Raw genomic sequence first — 14,363 nt, forward strand, 5'->3', positions numbered from 1 at the left:
ACCTGGAGGACATATGCTAAGTGAAATAAGCCAGACTCAAAACGACAAACACTGCGCGAACTCATTTGTAAAATCTAAGAAAGCTGAACTCATAAAAGCAGAGACTAGAATGATAGTTACTGGTGGAAAGAAGAGGAAGTGAGGAGGTGTCAGCCAAAATGTATGCCAGATGAGGAAGTTCTGGAGATCTGAGGCACAGCATGATGACCATAGTTAATAATCATGTATTGTATACTTGAGATTTGCTAGGAGTGTTGATCTTAAGGGTTCTCACAACACAAAAAATATACTCATGTGAAGTGGCAGATATGTTAATTTTCTTGATGTGGTATCATTTTACAATGTATCATTAAATATATACAATTTTTAGCCGGGCGCAATGGCACAGGCCTGTAATCATTCCCAAATTCCTAAATGTGACCCTATCTGGGAATGAGTTTGTTGCAGACATAATTAGTTAAGATCAGGTCATACTGGAATAGGGTGCGTCCTACTTCAGTATGACTGGTGTTCTTATAAAAAGGAGAAATTTGGGCATAGACAGAGACACAGACACACAAAGAAAGCTCCGTGGAAGATAAAGGCAGAGATATATGAGCCAAGGAATGTCAAAGATTGCCAGCACACCACCAGAAGCTAGCAGAGGGGCATGGAACAGATTCTTCTTTACAGCCTCAGAAGGAAAACCCTGTTGACACCTGGATCTCGAACTCCTGGCCTCCAGAACTGTGAGACAAATTTCTGTTGTTTAAGCCATCCAGTTCATGGTACTTTGTAAGGGCAGCTTAGCAAACTAATACTGGTGGTATAAATGCCCGAAGGACAAGCTGGCCTTGGCAAATAGGCTGACTCACTGACTTTCCCTCCATAATACCACCTTGGGAAAAAAGAACTCACTGACATGCATCCATAAACAAACACCTTAACTTTTAGGAAGTTTATACTTTAGGCCACTGAAAGAAAGTACAATTCATATTTCTTGCTAAACACCACATTTTCTGTCTTTAAAAAGTAAGACCTGGCTGGGTGCAGTGGCTCATACCTGTAATCCCAGCACTTTGGGAGGCTAAGGCAGATGGATTGTTTGAGTCCAGGAGTTTGAGACCAGCCTGGGCAACATGGAAAACCCGGTCTCTACATTAGCTGGGCACGCTGGCACGCACCTGTAGTCCCAGTCACTTGGAAGGCTGGGGTGGGAGGGCTGCTTGAGCTCACAAGGCTGAGGCTGCAGTGAGCTGTGATCACGCCACTGCACTCTAGCCTGGGTGACACAGCAAAACTGTCTCAAAACCAACCAACCTAACAAACAAAAACCCAGAACAAAAAGCAAGGCTCTTCTTCAGTAAAATCCAGCAAACATTTTTTTGAAACCTTTTTTATTGACCAGGAATTGCTAGATAGCGTTTGTGCCTTAGCTTTCAGACTCTACTCAGGTTGTCACCATGTCAATGTGCTAAAAACACACGGTTAAAATGAGCACCCTCAGCATGTAAGTGGTATCCTTCAGTCAAAACCCACATTACTATTAGGTCTGCAGAAGCTGCTGGAAAAAATAATATGAAAACAGATTAGAAAAGCAGCTTCGCTCTCTCAGATGTACACTGTAATTATAACTGTTCAGAGCTATTGGAAAATCATAAACAGAATTGATTTTCTGTGCTTGCTAGCTTCAAAGAGGTGCAGAATGACAGGAAAGTTCTCTCATTCGTGGCTAGGCTGACACCAAACAAATTACGAGTTCTGATCTGACTAATCAGAAAATGTCACAGAAGCTACTGGTCTCTGTTATACAGGTCGACACCTGTCCTGAGTCACTAGGAACATAAGCAGTTTGGGGATAGACATACTTGCTCTGGTTTCTAAATCATGGTATAGCTTTAGTAATCTCTGGCAGTGGTTCTTTTATATACTATAAAAGTTAACCTTGACCCTTTCTGTAAGTTAAGGATCAAGGCTAGGTGTGTTAGAATCTGACATTAGTAACACTCCAATCACTTAAATAGTGGTTCTCAAGCTTTAATGTGCATTAGAATTGACAATAGGAAGCTGAATTTTAAACACCTTGTTTCAGAAGCAGGTGATTCTAGAGCCTATACTTTAAGAAACGCCGGCTTAGAGAAATGGTAAAGCAGTGAGATGTGCAGTCTAGAAACGGTGTGGTATGCTTCTAAGAATGACTGAGGACCAGAATGATCCATCTTAGCAAGAATGAAGATTAAGGCTGAGTGTGGTGGCTCACACCTGTAATCCCAGCACTTTGGGAGGCTGAGGTGGGAGGATTTCTTGAGTCCAGGAGTTTGAAACCGGCCTGGGCAACAGAGTGAAACCCCATTTCTACAAAAAATTAGCCAGGCATGGTGGCACGCACCTGTAGTTCCAGCTACTTGGGAAGCTGGGGTGGGAGGATCGCTCGAGCCCGGGAGGTGAAGGTTGCAGTGAGCCAAGATCATGCCAACTGCGCTCCAGCCTAGGTGACAGTGCGAGACCCTGTCTCCCTGCCCCCGAAAAAAATGTTGAGTAAGATATAGGTCAAAGGGAACTGCTGAAGGCCCTGCCTGTGCCTCCTGGCTTGGTGCTAACTGCTCCAGTGCTGGTGTTTAGAGTCTGTAGGGGTTAGCATTCTGGCTCAGGAGGCTGGGGCCTGGCTGGTGTTCAGGAGCTCTGAATTCCACTTAGGTCAGGTATGTAACCATTTACCATGTCACGCTGAATAAATCCTACCTTCCAGAAAGCACATATAAGTAAACTAATAAATAATTAGGCCTTTGGTTAAGAACCATGAACATGCTGCCCATTATTTTACACTGTTTATAGACCTGACTTCTTGTTACATATTAATGTGCTTAGCCATCTGTAAATACAAATATTAATGTTTACAAGCTGTCACTGAAACGATATACCCTTTTCCCATGTTTTTGACCTACTCTTGAAAAGTCTAAATTATCCATTTTCAGAGTCCAATTTAAGCTTTTGTTATTTTGGATAATGCCTATCTTTCATAGGTATGTCTAAATCCTATTTACATAAAATTTCTTAATGGCTATTACTAAAAATGCTCTCAAAATATTTATCATTGATGTATCTACATATCTACAGCCTCTCCTTAGATTTTTTTTCTTGTTAATGTGTTTGTTTTACTTTATTTTATTTTTCTGAGATGGCGTCTCGCTCTATCACCCAGGCTGGAGTGCAGTAGTGCGATCTCAGCTCACTGCAACAGATGAGGTTGTTGTATTACGTCTGAGCTGATGCAGGAGCAGGCACTGGAAGGCTTTAGTTCTTGCCTTGTGGTCTCCCCTTCTAACCAGCATTACTTAGCTGGGGCTTGCTTGGGCAGTCACTTTATCTTTCTGAGCTTGTTCTTATCCCTATCACAGTGACAAAAATCACTCTCCTTATTCACAACAGGGTTGATGTCAACAATAATATGTGCAAGTGTCTACCATCTGCTTGCCCTCAGAAGGCACCTATTAGATGTCCTTGCTCATGCTGGAGGTGCCTGAATTTACTCTCCTCACTGTCTCCTGGTCCCTGCAGCAGTTGGGAGAATTCAGTGAGGTTGATTGTTACAAAATTTGTCCCCGCTGTTCAATACATTTTAGTTGTTATTAGTATTATCGTTGAAGATAATTATATAAAGAAACACATGTTATAGACTTGACTGGCTCAGAAGGAGTTGTGTACCAGTAAAGGTTTAACAACCAGCATTTGGAGGAAAAACCCATGTGCATATGTATGTACATAAGGTTTTTCTTTTTTTATTTTTATATTTTTATTTTTTGAGAGAGAGTCTTGCTTGCTGTGTTGCCCAGGATGGAGTGCGGTCGCATGATCTTGTCTCACTACAACCTCTGCCTCCCAGGTTCAAGAGATTCTCCTGCCTTAGCCTCCCAAGTAACTGGGATTACAAGCATGCACCACCACACCTGGCTAATTTTTGTATTGTTCGTAGAGACGGGGTTTCACCACATTGGCCAGGCTGGTCTTGAACTCCTGTCCTCAGGTAATCCACCTGCCTCGATCTCCCAAAGTGCCTGGACAACATAAGGTTTTTAAAATAAACTTTACTAATAAAGAATGTGGGCTGGACATGGTGGCTTAGGCCTGTATTCCCAGCCTTGGGAGGCTGAGACAGGCAGATCACTTGAGGCCAGGAGTTTGAGACCAGCCTGGCCAACATGGTGAAACCCCATCTCTACTAAAAATACAAAAATCAGCTGGACATGGTGGCGCGTTCCTGTAGTCCCAGCTACTTGGGAGGCTGAGGCACAAGAATCGCTTGAACCCAGGAGGCAGAGGTCACAGTGAGTCGAGAGCATGCCACTGCACTCCAGCCTGGGTGACAAGAGCGAAACTCCATCTCAAAAAAAGAAAAAAAAAAATGTGTAGTAGAAAATTTAAAATAATAAAATACACAATAATTTTTGCCATAAGTTCCATATAACCAATTGATTGTCACAGAATGCTTTTCTAGATTTTTGCAGTTTCGTATCTTTAGCCAATCTATGACTGCAACTGGTGAATAATGAAGTTCCATTTCAACATGGTATTGGTTGATATTTTCCTTTATATTAATAGGACAAAAATAAAATAAAGACATCAGTCAGAAATTCATTCTTTCGTCAATGGTATGAGAGACATTTTTGCTGAAGGGAAATATAATTTTCAAATACTAGATTATTTCCTCAAAGAAATAGGTGTGCTTTTGTCAATGTCACAGCTATAGATACAAAGCATTTCTAAGTTTAGAAAACAGATAATCAACAAAACAATAAACCTAGGCTTAATTTATAGCACTTTTCAACTGCTGTGAAATAAACATTTCTACGTTAATACATCAAGGTGATGCCACTGAACGCCAGGAGGCAATGCACAGTAGTCCACCATTAGATAGTATATCCATGATGTAGATAAATATACATAAATTATCTCAAGAGCATAGATAATAGTAGGTAAGTAGTGGAATAATTAAGAAGAGATCAGTTTTGACTATTACCTTTTAAAAAATACAGTTCATTTAATTGTAAGTTTATATAATTTGATTGTTAATAATGGCTGTTCTTCATGGCATTGGTACCAAAACAGATATATAGACCAATGGAACACAACAGAGGCCTCAGAAAGAACACCACACATCTAGAACCATCTGATCTTTGACAAACCTGACAAAAACAAGCAATGGGGAAAGGATTCCTTATTTAACAAATGGTGTTGGGAAAACCGGCTAGCCATATGCAGAAAACTGAAACTGGACCCCTTCCTTATACCTTACACAAAAATTAACTCAAGATGGATTAAAGATTTAAATATAAGACCTAAAACAATAAAAACCCTAGAAGAAAACCTAGGCAATACCATTCAGGACATAGGCATGGGCAAAGACTTCATGACTAAAACACCAAAAGCAATGGCAACAAAAGCCAAAATGGACAAATAGGATCTAATTAAACTAAATAGCTTCTGCACAGCAAAAGAAACTAACATCAGAGTGAACACGCAACCTACAGAATGGGAGAAAATTTTTGCAATCTATCTGACAAAGGGCTAATATCCAGCATCTATAAGGAACTTAAACAAATTTACAAGAAAACAACCACCCCACCAAAAAGTGGGCAAAGGATATGAACAGACACTTTTCAAAAGAAGACATTTATGCCGCCAACAAACATATGAAGAAAAGCTCATCATCACTGGTCATTAGAGAAATGCAAATCAAAACCACAAATGTGGTACCATCTCATGCCCGTTAGAATGGCGATCATTAAAAAGTCAGGAAACAACAGATGCTGGAGAGGACATGGAGAAATAGGAATGCTTTTACACTGTTAGAGGGAGTGTAAATTAGTTCATCCATTGTGGAAGAGAGAGTGGCAGTTCCTCAAGGATCTAGAACTAGAAATACTATTTGACCCAGCAATCCCATTACTGGGTATATACCGTAAGGATTATAAATCATTCTACTATAAAGACACATGCACATGTATGTTTATTGCAGCACTATTTACAATAGCAAATAATTGGAACCAACCGAAATGTCCATCAATGATAGACTGGATAAAATGTGGCACATATACACCATGGAATACTATGTAGCCATAAAATAGGATGAGTTCATGTCCTTTGTAGGGACATGGATGAAGCTAGAAACCATCATTCTCAGCAAACTAACACAGGAAGAGAAAACCAAATAACGCATGTTCTCACTCATAAGTGGGAGTTGAATAATGAGAACATATGGGCACAGGGAGGGAAGCATCATACACTGGGGCCCGACGGAGAGTCGGGGGCAAGGGGAGGGATAGCATTAGGAGAATTACCTAATGGAGATGACTTGTTGATGGGTGCAGCAAACCACCATGGCACACGTATACCTATGGAACAAATCTGCACATTCTGCACATGTATCCCACAAGTTAAAGTATAATAAAATAAATAAATAAATAAACAAACAAAATAATGGCTGTTCTTAACAACTGGCTTGCAAAATCTGACTCTAGCAAGCCAGAAGATGCGGGCTGTGGCATGCCACTGCATGAAGGCAAGAGGAAAACATTAGGAACCAATTTTTGCATAATATATTGAAGTTGCTGCTTCCACTGGAATCATTGTGGCTGCTGGCAACATGCTGGAGAGGTGGATATCAGTCAGGGAGCCACAGATCCTGGTGGGACCCCAGAAAAATCACAGGGTGTGCTCAAATCCATATGTTTATATGGAATTTCTTAACAGAGATTAAAAAACACAACTAAATGAACACGATTTTTAAAAGCAACAGCCCATTTTCTTCAAGTCTAAAAATGGAAATCTGAAAAAGGGTACACACCATCATGTATGGAATACAATATATAGTGAGGGAATAAAGTTCACATTTGGATGAACAAAAGTTCCATCCATCTTGGTATTCCTGACCTACTTTGCCTTATCAACACTTTTTCTCATATTGCGGGAAAGATTATCTCAGATGACTGCATGCATATTGCTTGGGTAGGACAATTTCCTACTAATTGCCAGGAACAACCAAACCCCAGTGGTAATCATCAAAGCTTAGGCCAATCCTGTTACAAGTACACAATGAATACACATCTAAAAGACTTGGCAAAGTGCCTGGTCTTGACAACATGTAATTAACCCCAGCTATAATTCTAGATGGCACAGAGTTTCAGTGAGAAACAATTTAAGGAAAAACACATGTTCCTTTAAACAATTTTAGATTTCATCAGTCAATGATTTTAGAAAGTTATCATCATCCTTTATAACATATAAGAATATGTCAATGGAAAAGCCATTGGATTCAGAGTTGAAGAACTAGATTCTGGTCTTGATTCTGCTACTACCTAGCTGTGTGATGTTAAGTAAGTAATGTCACCTCTATGCACCCTGGTTTTCCAGTTTCTAAAGTAAGGGTGTTGGGGTAAGTAAAGGCTATTTTTTAATGAAAAAATCAACCTCAACAACTAAAACAATTTCATGTCCTATGAATTAGAAATTCAGCAAATATGTCCTCATGTTACTCATTTGGACAACCATTACAGATTTTTTAAAGTCGCATTCTCTTTTGTTCTTCTGAACAAACACTGATTCCCCTTGTTTCCAAATGTATATTTGATCTTTTTTCAATGTTTATTATCAGTCTTCCCCACTGAAGTTTGTTTACTTATGAGAACAAGGCTCTCTTTCCCGTAGATCATAAAGCAATTCCTGGAAGGGCCTCGGGTGGGAGGTTATGCTCAGGTACAGAAGATATCTCACAGTGTTGACCTATTAAGAAAATGGGTGATTCTAGACTCTGGGCTGGTAAGCATTTTTCTTCTACCTTCTGGCAATTTCTTATAAATGGTAAAGTCTTGTTTTAAAAATCTGAGTCTGTGGTTTTTTTTTTCTTCCCCTAGTACTGTTCAATAAAAAATTCTACAGTTTCAAGTATATTGTGCCTACGATCAAACGATGACACAATCAACACTCTTAATAATAGTAATAGCTGCCCCTTATTGAGGCTCTGAGCCTGGCATTTTACATACATAATCTCATTTACAGTTTTTTTTTTTTTTTTTTTTTTTTTGAGACAGAGTCTCACTCTGTCACCCAGGCTGGAGTGCAGTGGCACAATCCTGGCTCACTGCAAGCTCCGCCTCCCGGGTTCATGCCATTCTCCTGCCTCAGCCTCCCAAGTAGCTGGGACTACAGGCATCCGCCACCACACCCGGCTAATTTTTTTGTATTTTTAGTAGAGACGGGGTTTCACCATGTTAGCCATGGTCTCCATCTCCTGACCTTGTGATCTGCCTGCCTTGGCCTCCCAAAGTGCTGGGATTACAGGTGTAAGCCACAGCACCTGGCCTCATTTACAGTTTTAACTACCCATCAGGGTAGGTATTATCATCCCAGTTGCATACACGAAGCACATGAGGCCCTCAGAAGCTACGCACTGTGCCCAAAGACACAGGTTTCCAACCCAGGTTTGGCCGGAGAGTAAATATATAACCTCCCTTACAATGCCTCCCTCTACAAATAAAACCCCCAGCAGGACACAGGCAAGACAGGCAGAGTGAAATCCAGTAGAGAATCTTGGAGAGGTTCAGTGCTTGGAGATTTCACTCTTAAAGTCTCTCATGAGACATAACTAGGAGCTGAGATAGGATGCCTCTTTTGAAGTGGTCGATGTGACATTTACTAAGCAAAACTTTACAGTCAACGATGCAAAATAAATAAATAAATAAATAAATAAAAAATAAGCAAGGATCCTAACACATTGTCCATCCTACAAGTATTTTCATGCTAGGATTAAAAAAAAATGAGCAGAATGTATTGAAATATCATGTGCTAGAAATGCATGGAAAATAATCTGTAGATACTATGTATGTTTCACAACTGTGTGAAAATACAACTAACTTTTATTAAGCAGTTATTATAACAGGTTTTTTTTTTTTTTGAGATGGAGTCTTGTTCTCTCACTCAGGCTGATTACTGCAACCTCTGCCTCCCAGATTTAAGCGATTCTCCTGCCTCAGCCTCCTCAGTAGCTGGGATTACAGGCATGCACCACCATACCCGGCTAATTTTTGTATTTTTAGTAGAGACGGGGTTTTGCCATGTTGGCCAGGCTGGTCTCGAACTCCTGACCTCAATTGATCCACCCACCTCGGCCTCCCAAAGTGCAGGGATTACAGGTGTGAGCCACCGTGCCTGGCCCCAGAACAGGTTCTTAAATAGCTAGTTTGATCCTTGATTTAAACATCAAAACAATTCTATGGTATGGCGGTTATGATTCCACTTTATATAGATGAGGAAAAGGACTTTTAGAGAAACTGTGGAAACATGCCCAAGGTTATACTAACATAAATGGTTTTAACCAGAATTCTGAGCCAGATCCGAGTCTTCTCTTTTCTTTCTCCACACTATTAATACAAATTATAGTGAACTTTTTGCCCACTCAGCACTCCTTTCTTCTGTTCGTAAGAGCAGCTCACTGGGCTTTTGGGGAGCAATCCTTCTGGAATTCTGTATAGTCTCGTTGGGAATGCACATCAGAGTACCTCACCCCCATGGGGGTGAGCCTTTGAGTCATCAATGTAGGCTCATCAGACTCTTAGAGAAACCTGAATCTTGGGCAGTGTGATGAATGATGTCAAGTGGTAGGAGCTGAGTAATAACACCAGTATGTCCATGAGTCTGAGGCTTGCCAGAGAAAGAGAATGTCTTCTAGAAGATGCTGTCCATGAGTCTGAGATTCTCTAGAAGCAAGCTTGATGAAAGCATGGAGTGACAGATTCCCCAAACTGTTGGATTCTCACCCTGTAGCAGTGTCTGGGAGAGGGCAGAGGCTCCATAAATAATTGCTCAATGAATGACTGAATCCTCTGGGCTGCTGTATTTCATATCCTTCCCTTGGCTTGGTAGTTTAGCTTTTTCTTTAGACTATGTGAACTAATTCTTATCTTCCTCATGATTTTCTTTGCTACTTCAGTTTCTCTTGCTTGTAAGCAGAGAACTCTATCTGATACCTATTATTTCCACGGAGTTGTTACATAAGGACCCAGCCTTATGGAGTTCTGTTTGTCTATAGCAATGCCCTTCACCTATTATTCTCACCCAAGGAAGGAAGCTCTAGAAAACTCCTCAGTTGGGGCAGCAAGGAACTGCAATCTGTTATGAGAGATCATTTATTAGATGGTGTAAAGGTCCCCACAAAAAAGTCCAGCTATAACATGTGGGGAAGCAGTTTATTCCCACAGTGCCCTTGATTCATTCATAGGTTGACACAACTACCCCAGGTATCCAAAAATGGCACACATGCATGAAAAACTTGTTTTCCCCAACCCCAAATTCTGGAAACTGGGACATTTGAACTATAAGATTCAAAACTGTACATATACAGTCTTATATGGATTGGGATTCTATGGCAGGTGAAAATGTGATCTGCATAATAAATCAATCACAGTTAAACTCAGCTGCAAAAAGACCCAGGGTATTAATATTTGGCAGATTACTTATTCATCTTCTTTGCACACAGCTGTATACTGAGTTTCCCATCATTTCAAGTAAAGCCTCAAGAGACAGTTTTAGAACACAATCCCCCAACATTTACATTATAACAAAGTGTTACTATAATGCATGATTGTGGTATAGGTTTCTGTGATGTCATTTTGAGAGAGGAAGCACCCACGCCTTTTTGTTTAAAACTAACCTCCATACTATATCCAGATTTTGTTTATTTTCCTTAATGCCCTTTTTTTTTGTTCCAGAGTCCCACTCTGGATACCATGTGACATTTAGGTGTCACATCTCCTTGGGCTCTAGTAGACTGTGATGGTTTCTTAGACTTCTTGTTTTTGATGACCTTGACAGTTCTGAAGAGTACTCATCAGGTATATTGCAGAATGTCCCACAGTTTGGGTTGCTTGATGTTTTTCTCATGATTAGACACAGTATTTGTAAGTTTTTGGAAGGACGATGACAGAGGTAAAGTACCATATTAAGTCAAGGTTATGCACTATTAACATGACTTATCCTTGATGATGTTTACCTTGATTATCTGGCTGAGGTAGTGTTTACCAGGCTTCTCTACTGCAAAGGGTACCCCCACCTCCTTTTCCAGGCTGTACTTTTTGGAAGCAAGCCACTAAGTGTGGCCCACACTTAAAGGATGGGGTGCTGTGTTCTGCTTCCTTCAGGGTAGAGTAGCTATATACAGTATTTGGAATTCTTCTGTATGGGAATTTTGTCTCTTTTCCATTTATTTCTTTATTCAATCATATATTAATATTAGTATGGCCTCTTGGATATTTATTCTTTGGGTTATAACTCAAAACTATGTTATTTTATTGCTCAAATTGTTCCAATTTTAGCCATTGAGAGCTCTTTCAGTCGGCCCCTGTACCCTCTGACATACCCCCATTGTTTTGCTTTTTGAATACAAATAGCCTTTTTCTTTCTTTCTTTTTCTTTTTTATTTTTTTTGAGATGGAGTCTCACTCTGTCACCCAGGCTGGAGTGCAGTGGTGCAATCTCAGCTCACTGCAACTTCCACCTCCTGTGTTCAAGCGATTCTCCTGCCTCAGTCTCCCGAGTGGCTGGTATTACAGGTATGTGCCGCCACGCCTGGCGAATTTTTGTATTTTTAGTAGACACGGAGTTTCATCATGTTGGCCAGGCTGTTCTCGAACCCCTGACCTCAGGTGATCCACCTGCCTCGGTCTCCCAAAATGCTGGGATTACAGGTGTGAGCCGCTGCGCCCCGCTGCCTTTTTTTTAATAGATAAGGATAGATACTGTATTTTTGGATGGTTTGCGTACGGAAACACTGAGGAACTAGGCTGAACCTTCTCATCCTTAAACACAAAGCTCTTGTATCACTTTACAGTTAATTCAGAAGTTTAAGATTGACTTCATTTATTTCATTGTTCATTTGTGGGATAAAATCTGTACAACAGCTGTGTGTTGGGGTTCGGAACTGGCTTCGTTTCCTTAAGTCATTCCCAGCCTGTGATTGGTGCTGGAGTTCAGGCTGAAAGGCTTGGTCTTGCAGAACCAGACTACCCATCAGAAGTGGCAAAGGTGAGTTAAACTCTACTAGAACGTTAGCCTTTTCAGGGATACCCTCTGCCCCCATCTTCACCTTAGACTTTCAAATTAAATCACAGAACTAATTGAGTCATAGAATATGTATCTTACATATATTCTCTTCATTGTACTAGATAGTCATATGTATTTTCTTATCTCATCCTCACATCAATCTTGTGAAGTCGATATTATTTGTAGATGAGGTGATTAAGGTGCAGGGAGGTAAAGTAGTGTAGCTGGTCAACAGCAGAGTGGCATTCTAATTCAAAAGCCTCTACGCTAGGTTACCTGTCCAAGCGGAAAACCACGGCCATATAACCTTACAATTTCCTCAAAGGATGCACATCCTGCCAAGTGGTGGCAGCTTAAGGCTCAGGCCTACGTAAGGCCACAGGCCTACGGGTCTGGTTTCACTTTGCTCATAAGGAAAGGGGAGAAGGTTTATACACATATAACAAACTTATTTTTCCTTCTATCAGGCTCTGTATTTATTGCGATCAATCAATCTCCTCTTGGGAGTTAAGAGAATTCCAGAATTGCAGCGTTTACAAGGAAACCTACAGGCATTCTAGTTTAAAAAGTCCCGTGCTATTTCTCTCCCCTCTACAGCAGTCTTCCCAGATGGCTGCTCAGCTCCAGTGAGAGGTTTAGCATTTTCAGGATAGCCTATTTCTTCTTTAACCACACTATTAAACTCTTCCTTATATAGAACAATCCTTTCTTTGTAACTTCCACGCATGGGTTTTGATTCTGCTTTCTTGGGGAGAAGAACTCTCAGCCTGAGCTGACATGCCAGGCTCATCAGCTTCCTGCATGGGGAGTCAGGTTAGCCTGGGTCAGATTCTGCTTATTTTGTGGCAGTCCCAGGAGAGCACCCTTCGCAGCAAGGCAACCACAGAAGTGAGATGCCAATTTATTCAAAGTTCAGCGTATTAATACATGCCCTGTTCTGAGATAGCTAAGATCGGATGTTTACTCATGATGAATAAATATTAGCTCTTTACTTCCCTTAGGGCCTTTACTTCTCTTAATGGCATCATAATCATCCTTTCATAAACCCTTAAGAAACGTTTCAGTCCACTGTGTTAGTATAATGTGCTCTATGGGTGGGGGTGGAGCCAAATGAATTACTAAGTGTCTATCAGGTTCAAAGTTCAAAACAAACAAGTCAAGGAAATCTTGGACATGCCTGGATACAACAGCAGTCTTAAAGAAGAATGATGACTTACTGGCAAAAGAGAAGGAAGTTTAAAGACTGCCACTGGGGAAGAAAATGCTATTGATTTCATTTCCTTCTGATATGAAGAGCAGGTGCTCAGATGCACTGAATTGAAAAACAAGTGAGATGGGAGAAAATCAAGTAGCTTTACAAAATGTCAGGAGCTTAGAAATAGGAGATATATATTTATTCAAGTTCTTTTTCTCTTGGGGATCAGATCTCAAGTTTTCATTTAATTTGGCTTGAAGAATTTGACCCATTGAAAGCTACTGTCAGAGCAGGAAGAAAGCGCCTGAAGTCACCACCACCAAATACTGACTGCCCACGGTTGAAGGAGCTATTGTCTAAAGTGTAATAGCTGTGTGATTTAACTCAGGATACACCTGAAATGTGGAATTTCAGGCAATGACTATATAATGAATGTCCCCACTACCATTGTAAAGGTCCCTGATCAGGGGAAGTGTTAGTCACTATAATAGTTGAACTAAAGCAAATTATCATTGGCAGGGACATCAAACGTGTCTTCCTTCCACAGATAATTTCAGGCTGACTACAGGGTCATGTGATCTATGCAACTGCAAGGATTCCTGGGCTTAGAATGGTTCCTTTCTTAGGTTTTTTTTTTTTCCTGAGACAGTCTTGCTCTGTCATCCAGGATGGAGCACAATGGCGTAATCTCAGCTCACTGCAACCTCCGCCTCCTGGGTTCAAGTGATTCTCCTGCCTCAGCCTCCTGAGTAGCTGGGGTTACAGGCATGCACCACCATGCCCAGCTAATGTTTGTATTTTTAGTAGAGACGGGGTTTCACCAGGTTGCCCAGGCGGGTCTTGAACTTTCGGACTCAAGAGATCTGTCTGCCTTGGCCTCCCAAAGTGCTGGTATTACAGGTGTGAGTCACCGTGCACAACCGCTTGCTTTGTTTAATGCTCTGATGTTCCCATCTTGAAACTGTTAATAATTTTTGCACACTGGTCCTCACAATTGTATTTGAGATCCTGCAAATGTAGCCAGTTCTGAATGGCTGTGATGCTTTGGAAAGGTCAAGTTATTATGAGTAATAATCTAAATCAAATATAAGTTTCT

General features: G+C 40.8%; 1 protein-coding gene across 4 annotated transcripts in view; it reads right to left on the bottom strand.

Moving 5' to 3' along the window:
- The window catches only part of LOC105491781 (phosphatidylinositol-4-phosphate 5-kinase type 1 beta), a 307,266-nt gene that overhangs the window by 31,002 nt on the left and 261,901 nt on the right, over positions 1-14,363 (bottom strand). The gene's annotated exons all lie outside the window — the stretch shown is intronic.

Source organism: Macaca nemestrina, chromosome 14, assembly GCF_043159975.1.
Source record: "Macaca nemestrina isolate mMacNem1 chromosome 14, mMacNem.hap1, whole genome shotgun sequence".
NCBI lineage: Eukaryota > Metazoa > Chordata > Mammalia > Primates > Cercopithecidae > Macaca > Macaca nemestrina.